The sequence below is a fragment of the Acanthopagrus latus genome, chromosome 21 (assembly GCF_904848185.1).
Source record: "Acanthopagrus latus isolate v.2019 chromosome 21, fAcaLat1.1, whole genome shotgun sequence".
Lineage (NCBI taxonomy): Eukaryota > Metazoa > Chordata > Actinopteri > Spariformes > Sparidae > Acanthopagrus > Acanthopagrus latus.
In genome coordinates this window covers 6,132,836-6,158,654 of record NC_051059.1, presented here as the reverse complement: position 1 = coordinate 6,158,654, position 25,819 = coordinate 6,132,836, and the positions used below count along the sequence as shown (strand labels likewise).

At 46.7% G+C, this 25,819-nt stretch overlaps 1 protein-coding gene across 3 annotated transcripts in view; it reads left to right on the top strand.

The window, feature by feature from the left end:
- Positions 1-2,898: 2,898 nt before the first annotated feature.
- Positions 2,899-25,819, top strand: part of LOC119011667 — a 170,893-nt gene continuing 147,972 nt past the window's right edge. Inside the window, exon 1 of one of the 3 annotated variants that reach the window (XM_037084983.1) lies at positions 2,899-3,026. The gene's annotated coding sequence lies outside the window, so the exon portion shown is untranslated. Of the gene's footprint in view, positions 3,027-3,064; positions 3,252-12,241; positions 12,347-25,819 lie in introns of those variants that run through there. The other 2 variants (XM_037084984.1, XM_037084985.1) reach the window with 2 other exon arrangements.

Here is a 25,819-nt window from a genome sequence, read left to right as displayed (position 1 = left end):
TGTTCTTTGTAGCACCAAACAATTATGCAAAGTTACTAATCAATGCAACGTGTACTTGAGTGGCGACACCATTTGAATTCTGTGTCATAATCAGGCCTCAGTCACCTCCACCAGGACTGTGTCAGCACCGTCAGGTCTGAGTCACCACCGTCAGATGGACATTTTTTTTTTTTTTTATGAATTTGTTCACAATCTGTTCCTCAACACACATGAACATGTATAATAGCTATAATGGTCCACAGGGCAAAATGTAGTAGTTTCACAATAATGCCTCTTAAATTGTTAGATGTCTACAATTTTTTGGCCTATTTATTTGTACTGCCTGCGTCCACGTCACGTGACTTTCTGGCTACAAGAACAAAAAAACGTGGCACGTGCAATTCCTTTAATTTCCATTACATCAAAATGTGTTTCGGTGACAGTTTTATCAGGATAATGCCTTTTATTTTGATCATCCTTGCTCAGTGAATGTCTGCGGTCTTTATTTTTTATGAAGATCATTGTTTTACTGTTACTGAACAGTATATAGAGTAGTTAATCATAAAAAATGAAGAAGTAATAGAACATCTTTGAATTTTAGTGTTCGCATATTGAATGAATTTCAAAACTTTCACATACAAAGGTTTCAAGGAAAATGGAATAATCCCTCTTGGGAAAATAACCCTGAAAGTATTTTTTTCAGCTATTGAGCTACGCTATATTGCCAAAAGTATTCGCTAACTTGCCTTGGCTTGCATATGAATTTAAATGACATCCCATTCTTAATCCATAGGGTTTAATATGACGTCGGTCCACCTTTTGCAGCTATAACAGCTTCCACTCTTTTGGGAAGGCTTTCCACAAGGTTTAGGAGTGTTTTTTGACCATTCTTCCAGAAACTCATTGGTGAGGTCACAGACTGATGTTGGACGGGAAGGCCTGGCTCTCAGTCTCCGCTCTACTTCATCCCAAAGGTTTTCTATCGGGTTAAGGTCAAGTTCATCCACACCAGACTCTCTCATCCATGTCTTTATTGACCTTGCTTTGTGCACTGGTGCACGGTCATGTTGGAGCAGGAAGGGGCCATCCCCAAACTGTTCTCATACAGTTGGGAGCATGGAATTGTCCAACATCTTGTGGTATACTGAAGCATTCAGACTTCCTTTCACTGGAACTAAGGGACCAAGCCCAGCTCCTGAAAAACTAGCCCACACCATAATCCCCCCTTCCACCAAACTTTACACACAAGTACCGTTCTCCTGGCAACTGCCAAACCCAGACTCGTCCATCAGATGGAGAAGCGAGATCCGTCACTCCAGAGAACGCCTCTCCACTGGTGTAGAGTCCAGTGGCAGTGTGCTTTACACCACTGCATCCGACGCTTTGCATTGTAGTTGCTGATCTATAGCTTGGATGCAGCTGCTTGGCCATGGAAACCCATTCCATGAAGCTCTCTATACACTGTTCTTGAGCTAATCTGAAGACCTCATGAAGTTTGGAGGTCTGTAGTGATTGATTCTGCAGACAGTTGGCGACCTCTGCGCATTTTACGTGGCTGAGTTGCTGTCGTTCCCAATCACTTCCACTTTGTTATAATACCACCGACAGCTGACTGTGGAATATTTAGGAGTGAGGAAATATCCCGACTGGACTTGTTGCACAGGTGGCATCCTATCACAGTACCATGCTGGAATTTACTGAGCTCCCGAGAGCGACACATGTTTGTAGAAACAGTCTGCATGCCTGGGTGCTTGCTTTTATACACCTGTGACCATGGAAGTGATTGGAATACCTGATTTCAATTATTTGAATGGGTGAGTGAATATTCAATATAGTGTATGTGGCTGGTTTCTTTGAGTGAGTACAATGTGATTAATATTTTTTCGTTTTATGATGGATTGGATTAGGCTTGATTAGTGTTGGCACGAAGTAATGACAGGAAAAAAAAAGTGTATTCAAAAATACTCCAAAAATACTGCATGATCTCTCAACACATGACTTTAGATTTCTCGATACTTCATAAGTTTTTCCTTTCAAAATTGAAACCTGTTTTATCCAAATTCCCAAGAACCAGTGATCTACAATATTAATGGGGTAAACATTTTCCTTTTTTCCCCAGCAACTGAATCAACGAGCATGCTGAAAATGAGGTCCTCAGAACACTGCTCGAAGCTAGAAAGGTGGCAGGGTCCGCCACATGTAAACAAAGTAACACAGTGTGAAATTGTGTGTGTCCTTGAAGGTCAGTCTGTTTATTCAGTTTATTCAGTCACGAAAACACAACTGAGAGTTCGTTGATTTAGTTGGTTTAAGCATAAAGACGATCGATCAATGAAGGTTTTTTTTCTTCTGATTTAAAATCCCTGCCCCAAAACTACATACTGCACCTTTAACCATTAATTAAAGCATATAAAACCCTTATTGGAAGGTCCAGCTGAACTTTTTCGCGGTAATAAAGGCACTCCAGTCACAATGAAAGTCAGATTCACAGATTTATTATGGGAACACTGACGAGACACCCACACAGTACACAGGATACCATACCACAAAAAATATTATGCTAATTGGAGGGCGTATTGATTTTTGGATGCCATGATGATGATGATGATAATGATGATGGTGCTGGTGATGGCGATGATGATTATGATGGTGGAGGTGGAGGTGGAGGGGGTGGTGGTGGTGATTATGAGTGATGACGGGCAGGACACCAAGAATAATCACTTCCGACGGGGGAGCCGGGACGGAGAGATCGGGGGGGAGAGGGGAAAAGAGACAAAAACCGGGGAAATGGGAGGCAGCGAGAGGAGAGATTTTCAAGAGTCACTGTATTATTGAAGAGAGGGAGGGAGAGGGAGAGAGAGAGAGAGAGAGAAACAGAGAGTGAGTGAGTGAGAGAGAGAGAGAGAGAGAGAGAGAGAGAGAGAGAGAGAGAGAGGCGCGATAACAGCGTTTGTCCTTCTTGGACTCAGTTTTGTGACCGGCTGACGGGCAGAACGGGCGGCGGACGAAGAAACTTGAGACAATCACACCGACATCGACACCGAGAGGTACAATCAGACTCAATCTGACTGCAGCCTGATAATCCTGTCAAATGTGAGCGTGTGTGTGTGATGTGCGTGTTTGTTTCGGCGGTCAGGCTGACTGAAGATCAGACCTAGTTTTCCCCCTCCGCTTGATATTTGGGAATCGCTCCTCTCTCCGCCTGCTCTCCGCTCTTTGGCACCGCTGCACCGCTTGGCATCCCCCAGACGTCCCTTTCGATTGAAACCACGGTACGTGACACTTCACAGACTTCGATATCAATCTGCGGTTTCCTCTGGATTGTTTGAGGGGAAACAGACGCGTGCGGTTTATTCCGGCGGCGGACCGACTCCGTGCGTATTCGCGATTTCCGTCGCTGGAAAAGTCTCTCCCTTATACTGCCTCGCGTCCAGCGACGTGTGAGTTGTACTTGTCACAGATTAAGAAATATTATTGACCAAATAGTCCTAACTGGGAGCTTGGTGAGGGAGATTGAGGACCTGTCCGCCGGTGCGCGCTCATATGTCCTTTTTTTATGTGTGGGAATTCCGGCGCCATAATAACTGCTGTGTACATTGATTGATTCTTTTATTGATCCCTTCATCGACCCACTCAGATTTGTAGTCCCATGTTTTTTGTTTTTTTTTCTCCACAAGGTGAGGAGAAGGGGCTGTCACTTCCAGCGCAAACTGGACCGGCGCGATATTTATTTATTTATTTATTTTTTTACGCGTGCGAGACGGTTCCCAACAGACGGCGTGCGTGTGCGCAGTCCTGTCTGGAGGACGGCGGGGGGGCAGCGGCTGGCAGACTGTCACACGCCGAGCACCGACACCCCGGGGCAAATATTTTACCTGCGAGCCGGCCGTATGCGCAATTTCTCCGCGGTTCGGCGCGTCTCTAATGAGGTTGATCGGCCGCGAGTCGCTTCGGAACCCCGGCTTAATTGCGTCCATCTATTACGCGACCCTATAAGTCTGTTAGAATAAGTATTTGGCCTCACATCCAGCGGTGTCGGTGATGCGCTTGTGCACTCTTCTTTCTTTCTTTTGGTTATTTTTCTATTCTTTCTTTCTTTTTCCTCTACACGCCGTGCGCAAATGTAATAATGTTTGTGTTTGTGTGTGAGAGCATCCGTGGCCCTTCTGGGAAATACATTTGCTTAGATTCATGACCTGCCTCCCTCAGGTTATATCGATTATTGAAGCCTGCTGTGTGTACTATATTTCTGTAAGAGCAGAGAAAAGTGGGTCTGCCGTGTCTATATATAATTTCCTGATGTTGTGGAGCGCACGGGCGGCTTTAGGTACAGTCATCCTTGCAGCTGGGTCAATTCTCTCATGGGAAATCTGTGCTCTTATAGCCGCTTATTGAGCGTATATACATAAAAAACAAAACAAAAAAAAAGCAAAAAAAACAAAAAAAACAAAAAAACCCAACAGTTCATGAATTGCACACACACACACACACACACACACACACACACACATACACAAATGGACCCTAAGCGGCTCTAATGGCTCTGATCTGTGTGAGACATGTTTATGTATGTGGAAAGCTCATGTATTATACATCACTGTGGCGCTGGGTTTATGGGTACAATCATCAGCCATCACTCTGTAGGCTGTTTGTTTATGTGTGTATCTTATGATATCTGTGTGTGTGTGTGTGTGTTTGACTTGTGCATATCCTTGAGCTGTGTGCATCTTCCACCAGCACTTTCTTGCCTACACGAGCACTTGACTGCGATTTTTTCTTTTGGGTGGGGGGGCGACCAGCCAGGACATGGCAAGGTTCTGTTTTTTGGGGGAAACTGAGGGGGGGCAGAAAATAGGACGAGGGCGACGAGTGATTGGGCAAGCGCTCTCTCCTCTTCTAATGTAGTTAAAAGAGAGGGGGAGAGAGAGAGAGAGAGAGAGAGAGAGAGAGAGCGGCAATCTGTGTGTCAGCATTCGGTTAGTAATTGTTTACACCAGATAGCTCTTGCGTTTACCCAGATGGGGAGCGGAGAGAGCGATTGGGAGATTTGACGGGAGAGGGAGAGGGAGAGGCGAGCAGACATCAAGGGAGGAGAGGAGGGGTTGTTAGATGGAGGAAGATGGAGCAGATGAAAGGTGGACAGAGGTAGGGGTGGGGCGGAACACGGGGGGAGATTAGAAGAAAAGACTGGAAAATGAGAGGAGAGTGGGAGGAAGCGGGGAGGGAGGGGCGGCGGTGGGAACAGACAGGTCGCAGTAAGTCGGTGACTTATGCTGGCGATAAAACTGCCTGAAGAATGGAAGCTGGAAAAGAGAGGTGCTGTAGTTGTGACAGGCGGGGGGGACACACCAGATCCCATTAGCGGACATTACTGCGTATTATGGTCGACAGTAGAGGAAGGAGCTCGGGATAGATGGTGGGATACTGAGGGAGAGAGAAGGGGAACGTGGTTACAACAGCTGTGTGCTCAGAGAATACACACCAAGGATGGTAAAAAAAAAGAAAAAAAAAGAAAGAGGGTGTATGTGTGCTCAAGAAAGAAACTTGAGAGTTCGAGGATGCACCGGGGAACAGAATGCGAATTCAGGTCTTGAATGATGATTTTTTTTAACCATTTCCCCCCCCAACACTCTTACATAACCTAGTCGCCATCCCTGCCAGGAGGGTCTTATAAGGTTCTGCCAGGTAGACAGATTACTTACTAATTATGTTCCAGAGACTCGGTCTCTCTTTAAAGCCTCAATCAAACTCAGCGACGTGTCCCCCAAGATGTTAGCGGCGCCTCTGAACATCCTGATCACCCTTCAATGGCGAGAAATAATGGCTTCACACGCAGAAACTCCCCCCCCCCCTGTGGGCAACACACACAGGGAACATGGTAAACGATCAGCGAGCCTCTGTTTCCTTTTGATTCCCTCCTAATGAGAACGGGAGAACCCCCAAGATGTGCGCCCATGGGGGCCTTTCTCTTCCGACGGTATGTGCGCCAGTCGACGGACGCGTACCATTCATTAGCTGACAATTCGCTGAAATGAATCAGACAACATGGCCTCCCAGGGCTCCTCGTGGAGAACAAGGAAATAAATGCTTAGTGCTCAAGATGTGAACATTCCCCAGGGCCCTCGCGCGCAGAGATAATATAATGACAGAATTCCCTTTCCGATTGTTTCAAACGGGAAAGGAAGCGAGGAGCCTCCGTGATCTGACGTCGCCTCAGATCCTGCTTGTTACAACTCTCCCCTCGCTTTCCAGGCATGGGGAAAATGGAATGAGCTGTATCAAACCCTCGGCAGAGTGAAAAGCCTGTGACTGCGCAAGTGACTCCGCGCAGCACTGAATCTCAACTATATCATCTCCAATTACCTACTCAAGGCAAGTGACTGACGAGCAATTTCTCACCCATACGTGACGCTCCCGTTAAACTCCATCTCGACGAGGAGGGCGATGCTCTCCCCCCGGTGCCCTTTGATGGTGATCGTGCATCAAAGGAGGTGACGACACATGATTGCTGATGCTGACTTTTTAAGTCGTTGGGGGGGTGGGGGGAATTCGCCGAGGGTTTTTTCACGGGGCAAGCATCTCCCAGGAAAAAGTGTGGGATTTGGCTCGAACATCCTTCACGCTTTTACCCATCTTCCCTCAGTGCAGCGCCGTGTGCTCCCGGCCTCTCCCGAGCCCCCAGCGTCCCCGGACTGAGGTCAGAGCCGGGCGCGCTGACCCCAGCCTTGGCAGTGCTGTGTCGAGACGCAGAGCCATTCTCTCCCTGGTGGGGATGTGATGGAGGGAGGGAGGGGAGGGGAGGGGAGGGGAGGGAGGGTGGTCATTTAGTGAAAATGGCCATGTCTAGCGGTGCAGTGTTTTTCCTCTGTGGAGGCCTGCGGGATGGTGCTGCAGAGTCTGTCACGGTCTGATTGTTCTCAGACCGGCATTGCTGTTTACTCGTGTGCACGTGGTAATGTAGGCAAGGTGGGGGTGCACGTATGCATGCACATTTTCTCCAGAAAGCGCACACACACACACACACACACACACACACACACACACACTCGTCTGCGACTTAGAAAAGTCCCACATAATCATCGTCTCCAGTCTAGAAATTGTACGTGCGCACACGCGGGCACAGGTTATTCAGATTTTCCTTGATTTTTCTCCCTTCGATCAGAATTGAAAGCGTGGAGGCGCATTCTCTTTCTGCTGTCAGCAGGGGGTCTGTATCACTGCCGGAGTGGACTGAATTTCAGAGTGGGATGTTAGATTGGTGGAGGCAACTCCCAGCTCAGTGGTGGATGGCTGTTGGGATGGGTGGGATGAAGGAGGACTGCGATGAAAAAAGTATACGCTCGCTTCACTGGAGACATTATTACACAGAAAGACGTGAGGCTGCTCCGGGCTGAATGTGTGTGTGTGTTGGAGTGTGTATGTGTTTTCCAGTGTATTTGCATTTACACCCTCCTGTGTAAAAATGAGAGGGCAATGGAGTCAGACATTGACAGAATGGGGAACCTTACGTGACCGTTGGTTGTGTATGTGTGTGTGTTGAGTTGGCTGCCGACTTGCTGCCACCGGCTGAAGTACTGGAGCGGTGAGCGAAAATGAATCTTTTTCTTTTTTTTTTTGGTCGTTATTTTTTCATGAAAAGTTGAGTTTGAGCCAGGGATCGAGTCCTGGAGTAACAACCCAGCGCATTTTCTTATTTTCTTGTGTTTCTGTCAAATCGTATTGCTGAGATTTCAGTGTTGGCACGCGTCAGGTGCACACATATCAAGTGTCTGAGGAGGAGGAACGCTGTGTAAATAAGTGAAGTCCCAGAATCCCTGAATTTAAATTAAATAAACAGAAAAGAAGGAATTTAAAACCAGCACCTGGCGGTGTTTTTCAGTTGTGACTTGTAAGGGATAACAATTTGTTATTTAGTAATGTTAAATAGTTACGTTTCAGCGGGCTCACAGGGAGTTTGGTGTAGAGCTGATATCAGTTTCTTGACCGGCTGCTGTCGGATGTGCTAGCTTGCGCAGGGACCAGTGTGAGCGGACAGTCGGCCATTATAAGAGGACGTTGCGCCTTCAGGTAATTCAAGAGTACCTCACCGACATGTTGTTTCCTCCAATACACCAGCTAGCTGCTGTTAGCTTTGCCTGTGTTTAGGTAGCCTTCAGTTAGCTTACTCAGTGGGGTTTTAGCTGACGTTAGCTGTTGATTGTAAATATCTCCTCATCTGTTAGCTGTCTGATTGTGATGCAATGCAGTGACCGCTTCAGTGTTATTTAAATGAATAATTGATTACATTTTTCAAGTAACCTGCCCAACATAGCTTAAAACCCAAGTATTACATGTGTGAATTTGGTTTTTATTGGACATAACTGAGTGGATAGTAATGTGGCGTGAAAGATGAGCCCTTCGCCGTCTCGCTCGGCCGACTGTACAAGCTTGTGGCTGACTTCTTGAAGTTGTTTAAAGTCGCTGGACTGTGGATTTCTTTGCGAGTGACTCGGGCCGGCGGCAGTCCGAAGGGTGTGACTTTCTCGAGCGCCTCTCCGCGCTCTGCTAACACGGGGCGACAGTAGCTAACGCCGGTTGAGAAATCGAGTCTGCCATCAAGGTCCTCGGAGCCCCTTTAAGCCTCCACCAGACAGCACTCAAACACATAGTGTCAGACTTATTGACTCTCACTCCTCTACACTGGGACAGGAGACATTATAATACTTATACCTCAAGTTAAGCTCAAACCTTTTTTGAAATGTTGAATTTCGGCGAGGTTTTGTAAGGAGACCTAGGAAACGAGCTCGCTCTTGACATTCCTTTGAATCATGAGTCATGGTGGTGGGAGGACGAAGGTGTACAAATGAAGAACAGATCAAAGAACAGGCATATCAGTCACACAGCTCAGCTCACATTACTTATGCACAAGGATAATGAAGGTGGAACCCGTGAGGGGGGTCAAATCTCGCTTAGCTGCAGAGACGTGGAGGAGGCTACAGTTCGCACTTCAGCACATGGAATCTGACATCATAACGCGTCGCATTCTGACTTCTTCCGTTCAGACGTCACGTCGAAGCGATTAGTTTTGGCGCAAACGCTGAAGCGGTTTTCAATTTGACGGCTTCCGCTGGCTTTTCACTCACTCTGTCCCTCAATTCTTGAGCACATGTGAAATTGAAAGCACTAACTGCAGCCACTTAAATAATTTCACCGTGGTTTAACACAATTTAGCAAGACTTTAATAAGCTTTGCAACAAAAGGTGCCAATGACTGTAACCAGCGCTTTGGAATTAAATTTATCATACTCAGGAAATTAACTGCTTTTCTGAACAATTGCTTTTGAGTGGAAATATTTGCTTGTGTAGAAGGTAGCCTAGCTATTTTCCTTTTGTGTTATTTATCACTTCAGAGTTTTGGCTCATCTTTATCACGGCTGCCAGTGTTTCTGGGAAAAAAAAAAAAAAAAAGCTGCGCACGCCTGAGGTAAGAGTGACTGTGTAGGTGTTTGCTTGGGCTGGTGGTAATGTGCATCTGCACGGCTGCTTGTATCGCATCAGCTGCAGACATTTGTGTGTGTGTGTGTGTGTGTGTGTGTGTGTGTGTGGCCGTGACAGAAAAGAAACCTACAGTATAAGCTGCCACCCCTGACATAGGAGTCCTGTAGGAATTGAGTAAATCCTATTGTAAATTTGCCTACTCCATGAAGATAATTGGCTTATTCCTGTGTTAAATAGCCGGTCCTACAGGACACTGACTGGGCTTAGCATGCTCCGTGTAGACAGTGTGTCTGCTCCTCTGCTTCTTAGGGACTCGGAGGCACATTACATAGTGAATTACTGTACGACAGTGATGAACTGATAGCTGCAGTGCGTGGCCCAGAGCTCCTGTGCAGAGGCTGACATGCACAGGAGTCTGCAAGGGCACAAGTTCGATTCCCACAAGGTGCCCCCCTCCCCGCCCCTTGTGTGGCTCCCGCTACTTGATGAATGAAAAGTGGTTACACAGACAGGCTTCTTTAGGAACAATCTGCGCATTAAAGACCTCAGAGCTACATTTCCTTTGCCCTGAAAAGCCCTCAATTTCTGGTTTTCACACACTCGAGTTGATACAACAGTTTCAGGCTTTTTCTATTGCGCTCGGATGTGGAGAAAGTGTTGCGTAGCCTTACCTAAATCATTATCCACACATCAAACACCATCTGGGCTTCACTCGGTTACTTTGAAGATTCCTTCCTCATCAGCCCTGCGCCTAGAGGAAGTCCTGTGCGTGCGCACATGCAAACGAGTGTACATGTGGCTCTTTTTATGCCCGTTTTAACCCCGTAGCTGCTCAGTAACCACACTAACAGCGGTTGCCTCTCTGTTTCTTGGCCTCGGGGCAACTGCTTAGTGATGAACCCAGCCCCAGCTGATCCAGCAGCTCAGAAGGGGTGGGGGGGGAAGAAAAAAGCACAAAAATGCTCAAACCAGAAAATGAGAGATTCAGAGATGGATGAATTGTCAGCGGATGTGCAGCTGTTCGTGTGTCTGTGCGTGTGTGTGTGTGTGAGGGGAGCTAGCACGCATAATTCTGGGACATGACCGAAAACTGTCTAGTTAGAGTGCATCAGGAAATGGATGAAAGGGAGAATTCCCCGCACGTGGCGAGGGGAGAGAGCTGGAGCTCAGAACGCTTCATCTGTGTGTGTCCTGATGGCTGCTAAGCTGAACAAAGACGAGCGAGAGACAGCGACTACAGTACCTTTTTAAACCAGTGCTCTGTCTCTGTGAGAAACACGCCGGACACACTGTGAAGTGAAATGGCTGAAAGCTTCCTTTTAAAGGTTGACTGATGATGTTGAGCAGATGAAATGGCAGCACCACGGGGAGGTTTTTCTTTTTTTTTTTTGGGAGCTAAAAATATGGAAGCAAAGGGAATGTTTGTTCATACCTATCTCCGTGTCAGATTGCGTTGATAAACACCGCGATGTTGAGCTTGATTTGATCATTCTGTACATCCGTGCATACATCCAGGTGTGTCTTTGTGCATCCGTGCGTTTCCCCGGCCTCTCTGGAGTCGCGGGGGGTGTGAGCGGCGGAGCACGAGGTTCATCAGTAGTGTAATTAATGCAGTGTGGTTCAGTTGTCACGCGTGATATTTCAGCGCCCCGATCTACTTGAGAGGGCTTTTTGATGAATGGCCAATTAGGAGCAGACTCCTCAAGCCTGGTGGCTGACTGATCTCTTTTTAATGGCACTCCTGTTTCTTTGATAAAACGCAAAATGAATCATCGATACCCTGGCCCCCGAGGAGCACCGAGCGCAGAATTTAACTGTATTTTGGTGTGTAGCAGCGCTCCGGGGTCGAGGCGGTGAGTGTGCGAGAGCGTGCGCGCCAACAGTGGTCAGTCCCAGTCATACTCTGATGCACACGGCTGCTTTTCTGAGGCATTATACGGAAATCTGGTGAATGTGCGTGTTCATCGTTAGTCTTCTATCTACATTAGCTCCACTGATGGGCCAAATCACTGCGTATGAGTGCAGCGGCCCCAGCTGTGTGCGCTCAGAGCGACGCTGATCGAGCCTCGCTGTCACCGATTCTCTTTTTGGCATTTGATTGCTGTTAAAGCACACTTCAATTAGGGCTGGCGAGTTTCCCATCTGGAAAAGAAAAAAAAAAAAAAGAATTTAAAATCCATGCTTAAACTGCGCTGCTGTGTTTTTGATGCTCTAATCAAAAAGTCTCATTTTATATGCATAATTAATGCAACAGAAATGAAAAGACGAGAGGGAAAAACAGCCTTAAACGTTCAAAGAAATACAAAGTCTCTTTACTCTTTTCTCTTTTGACTCGCTGCCTCCTCGGGAGAGATGGCCAAGATGTATTTGCCGTGTCTCAGAATGGGGTGTCATGGCAGGAGACGCGGCTTGTTTGAGCAGAAGCTGTGAAAACACACCGTGTAACAATTTGAGCAAGCGGCTAGCATATTGAACCAAAGAGCCCACCAGGAGCTTTCAGGACCACCCAGTGGGCAGCAGAGATCTTCGCTACGCATTATACTTTGCTGCAGTGTTTCCCTCCGCTCTCGGCCGCTGGAGATTTTCTCTGCTTCCCTGAGCAAACAGAACAGGTTCGGAATGAGGTGATTAAGTGTTGTCAAAATGTCACTGCATCCCCCGCTGTTGTCGGAGGATTTGGACAATAATAATATAATTCACTGCATGAAACTGAAGGAATGTGTCTCCTCCACCTGCCTGTCCACAGACACTGTAAGCCCTCTGATTCTTCGGTTTATGTGGGCTTTCTGTGGGGCCCCTTCAGTGGAACACAATGTGACGGAGGGCCCCCCCCGCTGCAAATTGCGGACCAGGCCTTTTACACTGGGCCACAATGGAGGCTTGCTTTGCAGGTAGGCACTTGGGGAGATACAGAGGGAATCTTATTTTGTGGATTTAGACTTCATAAACATCATTATCATCTCCCTGACCTTGAGTTGCTGGGCTGTTCAGCAGCGACCCCAATTTTGTCAGGAGCCTTGAATGGGGGATGCGTGCGGTCTCCCGGGCACGCGGGCAATCGAGTCAACAAAAAAGGAATTTTCTCTTCGCGAGCGGCATGTCGGCATGCGTGTTGTGTGTGTCTGAGCGAGGGTGCGCATCTCACGTACGTGCGCTGACTCAGTAATCTTTTCTACCCCGCTGCCTGGAACCGTCAGCATCTTTCCTCCGAGCAAAGTTTTCTGACTGTGCCTCTGCCAGATTTAAACTATGTACAACATTAGTGTAACAGCCCACGCGCTTAGAATACAGATTTGTTCTTGAGCGCACGCCAAACGGCCTCTATATTTTATGAGCCTTCTCTCTACTAACACACCGTCTTGAGACTAATTATCATGGTCGCACTCAAACACAAAGCTCGTTTATTATTGCATTGACATCACATCTGTTTTGGCTTGGCCTACATGGCGGGGACTCCGCAGCGCTGCGATGCCTGAATCATGTTTCGACGCTTGACAGCGCGCGGTTTGTACGGGGAGAGTTCCTCGTTGCGTCGTACACAGTGTTGGGCAGAAAGGTTGTTTGTTGTGCACAGTCCTGTCACTTTTCTCCTCTGAAGTGGACTGGAATTATTTATTTATTTTTTTGCCTTTTGTTGGTGGTTGGTGCAGGGCTACTACACAGCGAGGGGAGCTGCTCACAGGGGATCAAGCTTGATTCTTCGGAAGCAGTTTTCCTCTCTTGGTCTTGGCCTAGAAATGCCTTGATACTTTTTTATTATCATAATACTTACAATCCCCCCCAGCATATTCTATCTGTACACTGATTCCAGCTATTTTTATACATACTGCAAGACTATTAATAAAAGCCAGCGTGAATGGAACTGGTACATGAAAGAAGAGTGGAAATCTTAAAGGAGCTTCTAGTATTCGAATGTATAATTGATTGTTTAATGATATCTCTTCTAGTATTTCTCTAGTTTTATGTATTGCAAAACATAATCAAATTACCAGTCCACCATAGCCACAACCATTCGTTTAACATGCCAACTCATTCCTGTCAGGGGTCGTAAGTTCACCGCAGCCTATCCCAGCATGCTCTGGGCAGAAAGCAGGAAAGATCCCGGGCAGGATGCCAGTCTTTCACAGGGTGAGAGCAGACAGACGAGCACAGATAGGCACATTAATCCGCTAATAACACAGGCACAGTTTGAACTGCGATGCTTTCATTGGCATCCATAAAAATGAAAAGTTTGGTTTAATGTCCACGACTCGGTGATTTTTAACATGGAAACAAGGCATTATGGTGAACACAAAAATCAGACAGTCCATAAATGAACAGAGGCACAAAGGCCTCGTGTTAAATTGCTGCACTGTCTACATTATAGGCCCTGCTCATCCACGGTAAACCCACGCAGGTGTTTTCATTTAATTAGTGGATTAGACCTGATTCCTCTCAGGTTTTAGGCAGAATTAGTGCAGTCATCTCCCGAGCCTGGTTCCAGACTTCTGAATTGCTGCCCACATCGCAGGCTTGTTCAGCAATTCAAATGGGTCTGGTGTTGTGCCCATTGACGTCTGTTTCTGTTGACTGGAAAAAAAACAGCCGACCAAGATGTGGGCCATCCTTTTCCTTAGCTGCGCGCATGAAAGACCGCGACGGGGAAATGGTTGAAATCACAAGTCTTAAATCGACACATTTCTCGAACCAGTTTGAAAAATACTAACTGCTGCTTTGGGCGTCACTCTCTATTGATTGGTTGGAAAGTGACATGAAGGTGATGCTAAATCAAGGGCAGTGAATCTAAGTACATTTATTCCAGTACTGTACTTAGGTGCAATTTTTAGGTACTTTACTTTTAAGTTGTTGCTTCTTTTTTTCTCTACTCCACAACATTTTGGAGGCAAATATTTTCACATTCTTTCTTTTGATAACTTTGGTAAAGAATTCGTCTGCAGATTACATGCTGCAGCAGAGCCAAAATTAGTTTATTTGATCGGCATCTGGAGAAAAAACAGTGTTTTTCTCCAACATTTTCTCCAGACAGTATATCAGATCCGGGATTAGCCAGGCGGATAACCAGTCGACCCATAGTACAGCAGATACTCAATGTACATGCTGTATGTATAATCAGTTTTAACTTGAACTTATTGTTGTACATTTCATATTAAAAATGTTAAGACATTTACCCAGGTAACATTCATATGTGATGTATGTATGTAATTAGCAGAATATGTTTGTGTTTACTCGAGAAGCCTACAACAGTCAAGTGGTAATTCTGTCTTGCTGATTTCACTGCCCCTGATCTGCTGTTTTCTTCATGCACGTCATTCATGCTCTTTCATTACAAAATGCATGCGCCGTTCGGCCTTACAGCTGCTTGATGGACATCCCACACAGTGGTTTTAATTAGCTAATTTTCCTTGCACCTATTACGTCTTACAACTTTAAGCACTGTAAGTATATGGAGTTTAGTGACCTCGGCAGTATCCCAGCATAGCGCTGGCTCACTCTAATCTAATCAGACACAATAAGTGAAAACACCTGTGTGGGTGTGCAGGGCTGCCGAGGCTAACGCCGCTCTGCAGAACGGCTGAATATCACTGTTATTACTCAACGCCGCCATCAGCCCAATTAATACTTAATAGACGCTGACACATCTATTTCTGTAAGCAGAGGCCGCTCCTACGTATCACCACACAATTGATACCAATAATGTGTTTAATCTGGCTGCAAAGGTCACACAATGCAAATTGCATTAGGGGATGTTTAAAGGGTAGGTACACTCTTGATTTCTGTGTGTCTCCTCCCGGCCCGAATATGAGTGAGCCCGATCTTCAACAGTTCAAACCTCTGTCTGTGTCCGTGACTTGTGGCCCCAGGGCTGCTGCTGCCGGCCTCGTAGGTGCAGGGTCAATAGACCGTATTCACACAGGGCGGTCATTTTCCACTGCCATAACAATCTGACAAATTGTAGTCATTTCACTGCTCCCTGATTTATAAGCAACTGAGTGGTGATGGGTAGTGAAAATCTGGAGTGATGCTGGGCAATTTTTTTGTAAGGCTAAACGACATATTTGATAACCCATTAGCTAATGTTAGCAATGAACCACTCCCCAGCCAACACACTGTTCGATTACATCCAGTGCCTTTCACTTCCAGGGTTGAATGAATGTGTCCAAGAAGTGCTATGATAATTTAGAATGACTTTACATTTCTCGTATCATATCAGGAACCACTGTCACAGAAATGTTAGCCAGGAATGAATTAATTGGTCAGTTTTGCCCATATTCAATTTTCACATGTGAAAACATATTTTGGTGGTAGCTACCCAGCTGATGGTCATTGTATTCTCTGTAGTCTGACTCACTGGATGTATTTTTACGCTTGCTATTGCGCGCCTGTTTCAGTTTTTTTCGAAACTCCCTTATACTACAGGAATCAACAGAAACCTCCAAGGGTTGCAACCTTCATGCTGAAAATGGCAAGTTACACTACTCCCAACGGTTACCTTTTCTTTGACTTCCAATGTGCCAAAAAACTGCCCCCAATAGTGTTTTGCAGGGGCACCATCGCGATGTTCTAAGTTAATTGGGCTCAAGATGACTATGATTGGTTCCAAGGAATACAAAAAGAGTTCTTATGCCCTGTACCAAAATGATAATTTGTGAGCAATTGGAGACTATTGTGGCCTTTCGAATAAATGTATGCCAGTTTGTATATATATATATATATATATATATATATATATATATATATATATATATATATATATATATATATATATATATATATATATATATATATAAACTAGAGTTCCTCTTCAAGAAATTTTACTTAGATTGCAATTTTAGACAGCCTCTCCAAACATACCTCTATTATTTTTGATCGAAAAAGCGCTGCATTACCAAGCCTGCCTCTCCCAGTGTAACTCAGCTTTTGTGGCTCCCCTCTGTTTTAGAAACCACGAATGACACATCATCCGAAAGCCTGCAGCAAGCACAAATTCCAGTATAGCGAAGCAGGAACAAACTGTTCCTATGGCTGCTTGACATCTCTCCTTATCCACAAGTAAATAAATCATAGGTGTATCCTAACCTAGTAATTACATGTTATCGCGCGCCTGATGACAGAGGTGTTTCCTCACCCGCTGCCAGTTGTGCTCGGTATGCTTCTCATTGTGGCAGCATCCAGTGTTCCGTCTGTCCAACTGTTTGTCATCCATGATCACAGACTGTGAAGATGACTACGCTGCTGACGTTCAGCTGACTCCCACAAATTGGCTCATCAATTTTATTGCCATTTATGTCTGAACACTTTCCAAATTGAATTTTTTTTGCTCCCGATTGTGCAGTTGAAATGTCTCTGAACACCTAATAATCATTTCCTCTGCCAAGAATGACTGGCCTGGTGCACACCCTAATATTGAATTGGAATATCCCGCATGCATCATCTCTGCTCCTCCGCTCCTTCACTGTGTTGTTGATGTCTTTTGAGCGGGTGAGGCTGACATGTTTTCGATTGTTGATTCATCCCTGTGTTGTCCCAACACCACACGCAGACTAACGTATTCCGCTGTTCTACTTTTGTCACCCTCCCTTTGCCTGCGTCGACGCAGATATGCTGTGACACACGCAATATGGCAAATGTCAGCAAAGACAAAAGGATGCTCATGATACCGCTATCCTCCACGATACTCCTCCGATCACACAGTCACGAGCCTCAAGTGCTTCTGCCACCCTTTCATGCGCGTGCTTACAAAGGGAACAGCTGGAGATAAAGCAAATGTGTGGGGAGTGCGTTTGTGTTCTGGTGTGACACATCTGGGTAAAGCGACAAGGGGGGGGGGTCCTGACAGATATGGGCTGAGTGAAAGCCTGTTCCTGTTGTGCTCTGTCACGCTGAGGCTCCTTCCACATCCCTGCCTTCCACCGTCTGCATAACGGTCCTGCTAGCTGTTAGGTAACCTGATACTAGTGCGTGTGTGTGCTGATACCGCCGCGCGCTCTCACGGTTAAAAAGTGCCACGTGGCCTTGGGGCCCGGGCAGGTGCGTGTGACATGACATTGAGCGGCGTGAAAGATGGAGGGTGAGAGATTAAACGGATGCGGGCATGAGAAGGGGAGCGGCGGCGGCGCAAGCCGCTTTATATCTTTGCTCGCGCAACGGACAGACGGTTCGGCTGATGAATGAGACCGTCAGTGACATCAGCGCACCGGTGTGTGACCGTGGAAATGACACCGAAGGCCTCGGGGAACACAAACGATTTCCATTTTGCGTTAAAATTTTCTGTTTCTCTTGCGCCTATGGACTTCAAGGTTGGCTCATAAGTTACGCTGGAGTATATTTGTGTTTAAATCAGACGTTTTTTTCCGGCTGTGTGTGAACATGCATGCGCATGTGTGTGTGTGTGTGCAGGCGTGTGTGTGTGTGTGTGTGTGGGCTCCCAGTGGGGATTGTATTTCGGTCAGTCAAGCCTGACAGATAACAGCCCACCGTGCTCGTCACATCTATTATTGAGGGGACGGGAAATTGATCGGCTCTAACAGTGAATGTTACCCTGCCTTTCCTCAGAGCCTTCTCTCTCTCCACGGCTGTGCTTCTCCCTGCGTTATTTCTCCTCCAAATAGCCCCCCCCCCCCCCGTCGGACTCCCCGCTGCCCTTGTTTTCAGTCATTGGGTTACTTTTTGCCTTCCGTCCTCTCTTTCATCTCTCACCCTCTCATGCCCGCCCTACTTCAACAGCTTTCTCGGAGCTTTTCTTCGAATTTTCTGCTTTTCTTGGTCCTCATTTCTTAAGCGAAGCTTTAGAATCCAGACAACCCTCTCTGTCTCAGTCTCTCAATTGCCGGCTTAATTTGACTTCTAGTTTTTCTGGCAAGCTGTTATTCTGTTGAAGTTGTTGTTCCACAGTGCATCAACACACCCGACTCTTCCTCCCCCCTCAGCTTCATTCTTCTGCCGTGCCTCCTTTGCGCTCTCTCCTCATCTCCCCTCTCTCCTCATCAGCCAGAAGTCACAACTCCGGCTCATCTTTGATCACGCTCCCTGGGAACTCTTCGTCACAGAGAGTCAAGGGTTTTATCTTTGTTGTGTGACAATTCAGCGCTGGAAGAGACCACGTGCTGCCAGCCAACATGGCTGTTTGAGCCCTGAATGTGCGGTGCGGAGGAGAAGAAAGCCTAATTTGAGCTCAATTCATCATGGCAAGATTGCCCCGCATTTATTGATAATTGCTTTTTTCCGTTTAAAGGGATGGCGTTTAAACCGTCAGTCGTGTAAACATGAGAGATGCAGCTGTTGCCGCAATTAACTTCTCACTTTCCCTAATGAAAGGATTAATCCGCCAGCAAATCTCTCGGCTTCCTTTCAAATGCCAAGCCTCCATTCAGCGCGCTGCCAGTGGAAGAAAGGCGGCCCGTGTCGAACAAAATGGGACTATCTATAACCAGAGCCAAAAGTCACATTCATCAGCTCAGCCTGGTGTCGCATCATCAGGGTCCCTTTACTGCTGCGGAACAAGAGAGACCCTCAACCAACCGCTGTTTGATGATTTCCTGAGTGTAGCCTTCGCGAGAGCCTGTTTTCACAGGCAAGTCTCTCCAAAGCGCCACCTCCGCCTCCCCCACCACCACCACCACCACCTTCGCCTTTTCCTCCCTCTCGATCCAGAGCTGCGATGCTCTGCGCTCCAAAATCACACCACCGCCTCTTGTCAGAATCCTTCAGAATGGACGACAGGGAGTGCTTTACTTTCCTCAGACAGTTGAAAGCCAGAAAGTGAATATCTGTCTCCTTTTGGAATAAGATGTGGCTGGGCAGCCAGCAGTGAATGACAGCCCGTTGAGGACTGAGCAGAGCTCAGACTAAATCTTTGAAGCCATCGATCGGGTGTATTGATCAGTTTTTTTTTTCCCCTTTGCACCACGCAGGGGACAGGTTCAGAGATGGACAGATAGGAGAAATCCATGACAAATGCCAGTCATCCTTCCTTTTCTGGTTGCACCATCCATCAGGAATAAGAAGCGCTTCTTGTCATACACACGTTAACTCAAGTTGGCTTTAAGATGTGAGTTAAGATGAACTCATTCAGTTTTGTGTAAAAAAACCCCCAAGAGCTCGAAAGTTAAATGGAGTGACAGCACTTTACCGAAGCGTAGAGTTAACTCAGGCGGAGCTTGGATCGTCTAGTCATATTCATCCGTCATCACATCCTGCCTTTTAAAGTATAAGTGCTATATCTTCACTTCAGTTGGTTTAAACACAGATTTAATGCTCATTTTACGTGTTTATTAAGTGCAATTAGCACTTTCAGCAGAGCCACTGTCGCCGCTTGGATTCTAAGAGATCCCGAAAAGAACAGAGCGACAAATGTCAACTCCTTGACACGAGTTTCTAGGACTAAACCGCTTATCTTAAAGTCATCAGAAAATAACAGCCTGATAATGAGACAGCCACTTGACCATGTGTTATGAATACTGCTGAACAAGTTGTAACAAAATGTGACATTTTTGTTGCAACGGGGAAAACTAACGTTGGCTATGTTCCATTCGCTCTCTGAAGACAAATGCATCATCGCAGAGGCGGACAAAAATGCTACGAAAGCTCGGCGCACCTGCGTTCACTGGCGGGCTCAGGTCCTCCAAGTCCACCACTGCCTCTTTACGAACTCATTTTCACTCTGATTGATCCCCCGTCACAACAATCGAACAATCTTGCATCAAAACAAAATGCTTATACTCATTCATTTCGTTGAAGGCTTCAAAATCGGCAGATGGGTTCACATGCAGTTGGCCCTTTGAAGCTCCCAGTTTAAATTGCAAATCCATCATAAAATCCTGTAGTCTGTCTGCTTTGCTTTCACAACCCAAACACCTGACTGGACTGAACTGAAACCCGCCATTCCAGGAAGTGTTTGGACCGGTTGTTGAGTTTGCACCAGATTTTGATTAACAGCTTTCAATCCAGCCCGAGTAAAATTCAAATTCAAAAGCTAAACTAACATTAAATCCATCTGCCCATCATGAACTGTTAATGCACTGATCTCCCAAAGTGATGTGCCGCATCTATTTACACAAAATGATTTTGAACCGTGAGTGCAGGGATTTTACTTGCTCATTGTCCTGACTGCTTGTCTAGATCAATGATGCTCATAATCATTTATTTATTTGAGCACAGAGAAGATAAAAAAGACTCCGATAAAGAAAATTGAATCTGGCAGCACAACTTGCTGTCGGTGACCACAATTTGATTTCCCCAGTTGGGTCCAGGCAGCGCTAGTGAATGAAAAACCCTGCAAAACCCTTTGGTCCACACTTACAACTCTCAATTTGTTTGTAAATTATCAGTGTGAAAATGAACCAGATCAGAAAGAGAACAATGTACCGTATAATTCTTCTCCTTGGTCCAGACCAAATGAGCTGAGCTACAGGTGCGAATCTGACCTTAGCTTGGTTCTTTAGCCTTCAGCAGACTGTAACTGACAGCTTTCACACCAGCCTAAGGGTGCTTTCACACCTGTGGTTCGGTACATTTGGTCCAGACTGCAGGAAAAAATGATACACTGGTTTGGTGAGCCTGCATCATCAGACCCCATGAAAGTAAATGAAATCCCAGTGACTGCTTCTAGTGTGTATTTATGTGTGTGTGTGTGTGTGTGTGAGAGTGTATATGAATGTGTATATATATAAGTGTATATAGAAGTGTCAAGATAAGATGCAAATCATCTGATTTTAACAGCAAGATACTGGCAGGTTTTTATTGTGGGATCGCAGCAGGAAGTGCTCCGCTCACTTGCTGACACGCATACACATTACCATGGTTACCAAGTGATTTACATAAATATATGCATCGCTTACACAACTCGATAAGTTTGTTTCCAGAACCGTTCCCAATCAGCAGATGGATTTACTTGCGGTTGAGCTTCTGAAATCATGCTAAAAACTAGAGACAAATAGGATCGCAGCAGGCGCACCGCCCAACAGCGTGTTCACGTTCTGACTCATGACGTCATGAGTGCATCACAGCATGAGTGCTTAGTACTACCTCTGCCCCCCCCTGCTCAGACTGTACTCATTGTGGAACTTGGCCTTTTTATCTCAACCACCACACCTGAAGTGAAGTTTTGTGACTGCATCTTACAGAATTGTGATGCAGACAGACAGACAGACAGACAGACAGACAGACAGACAGACAGACAGACAATTAAACCCCAGGCAAAATACTCAAAATTGCTTCTATGGTAGCTGCTGCACACACACACACACGCACAACCCTAACCAATTCATGCCTAACCCTTACTTCAGCATAACCCCTGTTCATACTTTACCCTTAAACCAAAGCAGGACCTCAGAAATCATGATATCCCGTATTAGGACAGGTCTTTTGTTCCCATTAGGACAGCTAGACCTGACATGGTCAGTGTCTGTGTCAGAAAAGGTCCCCGATAAGTAACAAGAACGTGTACACATCCAGGCACACGACAGGTGGAGGCAGATGCTGCCGCAGCTGGTAATCACGTATCTCCTGTTGGAAAATATGCGGTTGGTTTGTTCGCTTTCAGTCCACAAACAAACAGCACCTGAGTCTGCTTCACCTTTTCAGGTGGTCTTGGTTCGGCAGTTCGGCCTGCACCACGGTTCAACAGTCCGACGCTTGCTTTTTTTTTTTTTTTTAATTTTTAATTTTTTTTTTTTACAAATGAACAGGACTTATTGAGCAGAAGGAATTGAGTTCATTATAACAACACCAAACAGGTGAAGTGTGCGAGCACCCTTTAAGATCTAATTTGAAAGTTTATTGTGAGTCAGTTTGAAAAGGAGGCTAACCTCTCTCCAGCTAATATCGCCTGAATGAACTCACTAATATGGCTTTACCCAACTCCACACCCGTGGTTATTAGTCTATTGATTGATTGTAAGCGCTCCTGCTGAAACAACCGTTATTGGTCAGACCTCGAACGCTCCGTGTTAAGTGGCCGCTCTATTGTTTAAATAATCGTCTCTATGGCTGTGCAACCCATAACAATTTAAATTCATTATTCTGTCTTATTTGTTTTGCTATTTTGGGATCTGTAGCCTATTTTCCTCAATTCTTTTCAATTTGCATACATCATTGAAACAGCCCGTGTAGAGTGTGCTGTTTACTGAGGTAAGTATTACAGGTTACATTTTTGAGGCCGGTTTCATACAAAGGCAGCTTCAGAGAGAAGGACTTTCATCTGAGACAAACGCAGTTCTTATTTACGTGCTTCTGAGGGTTTGATTCTTGTGCACGGTTCGTGTTATTTGAAGGGGGATTAACTATCAAGCCGGTGTGCAGATTCATAAACAGCTATCGTCTTGATCCTCGGCTCGCGGACCCCTTTATCTCCGCCGTTATTAGTGTCTCCGTATTGCCATCTATTTCTCCCGCAATCCCTCCGTTATAATCTCAATTTGGAGCTCCGCCTCTGACCACAGCGGCAGCCACCTCATTTTAAAGCCCAAGATTACACAACTGCCCTTCTCCGTATCTCAACCTCTTCATCTTTCACTCTCTAGCTCTCTCGCCGCTAATCCAAGTATCTTATCTCTCAGCTTTGACTGTCTCCCAACTGTCCACCTAATTCTTTCCCTCCTCTCTGTCTGACTGTCTGCCACCCCCCCATCCACCCTCACCCACCCCCACCTTCCTTCTTGACTTTGTGCTCTCTGCATCCCCGCCTCCCCCACCATTTAAGGCCTCTCCTTGAGTTTATCAGTACGACAGCCGATCATCAACAGAAGCTACAAAGCGTAATGGGTGCCTGCACGCACCCACACACGCACGCAGGCATCCGTAGTTTGGCACAAAGGCACGCAGGCAGCGGGTGAACGCACACACACACACCAACACACACACACAAACACAGTTCTCTTTCACAGCTGAATGAGCATTCACTCCCTGCGTGCTGCGTTCCCTCCGTCTGTAAAGGAAGAGAGAGAGAGGAGAAAAAGTGGCCGGCTTGGACCTCGGCAGATAGAAACTAATGACTGTCTGATTAATTCATTAGCCTGATACTTTATTGCCTGGCTGCTGGAGTCATAGCTGTTTACTCTTTTATTATAGAGCGACCCCGCGGACACGCTCTCCACTCTCTCTCTCTCTCTCCCTCGCCTTCTTTTCCACTTTGTCTCCGAAGAAGTAATAGCAGAAATGATGGTGTTTGGAGCCGGCTGAAGCAAGATGATACTCTCCCGGAGCGCTCTCTGGCTGGCCCTCGGAGTCTAGTTCTTTCTCATCTCCATCAAACCCTCCGTCTCGTTGACAGTCTCTGGTCTCAGCTGGCCAACCGTTCTTGCAGGCAAAGACTTTTAGAAGTCTTATTTGGCCCGTTCCCTCGCAGCCCCCAGTGAATTCAGATTGATCCGATGGCTGATCAGTGGTTAGCCGGCCACTTAATTCTATCTTTAGTCGAACCTGGATAACAAAGTGCTTTTCAGGGCACTCCAGTTTGGCCGAGGGGTTCGAGGAGCGAGATGAAAGAGCGACCTGGCTGTCAGACGGGCGTTCCGTCGCGAGTTCGGCTTACGTGTGCGAGCGGCGACGAGTGGAGCAGATAGATTTGAAGAGTCGATAAATAAATAAAAAAATGAGCGGGGCGGAGAGGGAGCGAGCCGTCCTCAATGGGAACAGTCACCTGTGGGGAGTGATAAGAGCTGGCAGATGGATGGAGCGATAAACAGACAGATGGGCGGTTAGATAGATGGAAGGGGGCTGATTTGCTGAGATGGAGAGGATGGGAGAGATGATGGGCAGATGGGCTAAAGAGATACGGCGGAAGACGGGCGAAACTTTCCCCTCCGAGCGGGCGCTTTAAAGCTCACTGTTGTCTTTAAAGGTTCGCCAGCCACTCAGCCCTCTCTCTTTCTTTCTCCCTCGTTTGGCCGCTCGCCTCCAATCGTAACTCACCCTCCTCCTCCGCCTCCCCCCCCCCCACATTTCCCTCTCTCTCCGGCTGTCTTCGTCTCCGCCACCACTGCACTCACGGGATATTTTTAATAGAATTAGGCTGCTCTTGTTATCAGTGGAGCGGGTAGCCACGGAGTGAGGCGAGATTGAAACAGCGATTTCCAATTTGAGATTGTGTCACACACATCTCCCTGTGCCCAGATAGCATCAACGAATCACCGCCACCATCTCGCTCACTCACTTTGTCCCTGTTTTTTCCCCGCTCTCCCTCCCCTCGCTCAGACGGATACTTGCGCCTCGCTCGGGGGCCTCCTGCGCATGCAAGCCCCTAACATCTAAATGCATACATGCTCCCTCCTCTGTCGCTCTGGATTCACTGGCTCCTCTTGACAGTTTATCTCCTTGTCTCTTTCGCTCTCATCCGGGGCGCACCACAGAACACATCTCTCTTTCTCCTCTCCTCTCCTCTCCGAGACTCGCTTAGCGCCTCCGAATGCTCTCGCTCTTTCTCTTTCTCTCTCTCCATTTTTTTTTTAACACTTTTGCGCTCGTGTCTTTCCCACTCCTCCCACACTCGTTCGTTCCTCCAACTCTCCGCTCGCTTTCTCTCTCCTCTCCCGCTACCTCTCGTCTCTCCTCCCACACCGCCTCCTCTTCCTCCGCCCGCCTTCACCAATTTCCGCCTCCCCTTCTCTTTTCATCTCGTCCGGTGTCACTCTCTCTATCCCCCCGTGAATATTTCCCCTCCCTTCATCCTTCATCCTCTGCTCGCTCTCCTCGCCCTCTCCTCTCTGCTGCCTCACGGCGTTGGATCCCTTTGACTTCTCTTGTCAGGGCTTTGGATTTCTGTCTTACCTCCTGAGATATATAGTGTGTGTGCTCATGCAGTACAGTCCTCATTGCTGGTAGCCATGCGCGAGTTTGTGTACGGGGCCTGTGTTTTGCGAGGCGAGATTGATGCTGCTGCTGCTGTGTGTGTGTGTGTGTGTGTGTGTGTGTGTGTGTGTGTGTGTGTGTGTGTGTGTGTGTGTGTGTATGTGGGTGTTTGTCAGCTCTCCATGGCCAGAGGGTCTTTTCTCTTCACCACAATGCCACGACACCACCTTCTGAAAGAAAAAGAAAAAAAAAAAGAAACCTCAACAGAAGGGCCGCCTCGACGCACGGCCATTCTTTAATATCCTCTTCCATTAGCTGAGCCAGCTGAGCAACCTTGATTCTCCCACTCCAATTTTTGAGAAGTTTATTCCTCTCCATGCCAGCGTTTCTCTCATCACAATAATTGCCGAAGCCGCGACGTGTGAACATTCTTCTATTACACACCCTCTCAACTTCTTCATGGAGATGAATGCAAAATTTGACCTGCCTTGACCCCCTCATCTGCGAGGAAGTGTGTCTGTCTTATTGTCTCCCGCTTTCTATGTTCTGTCCTTCACAGACGGAATAAGCTTGAAATTC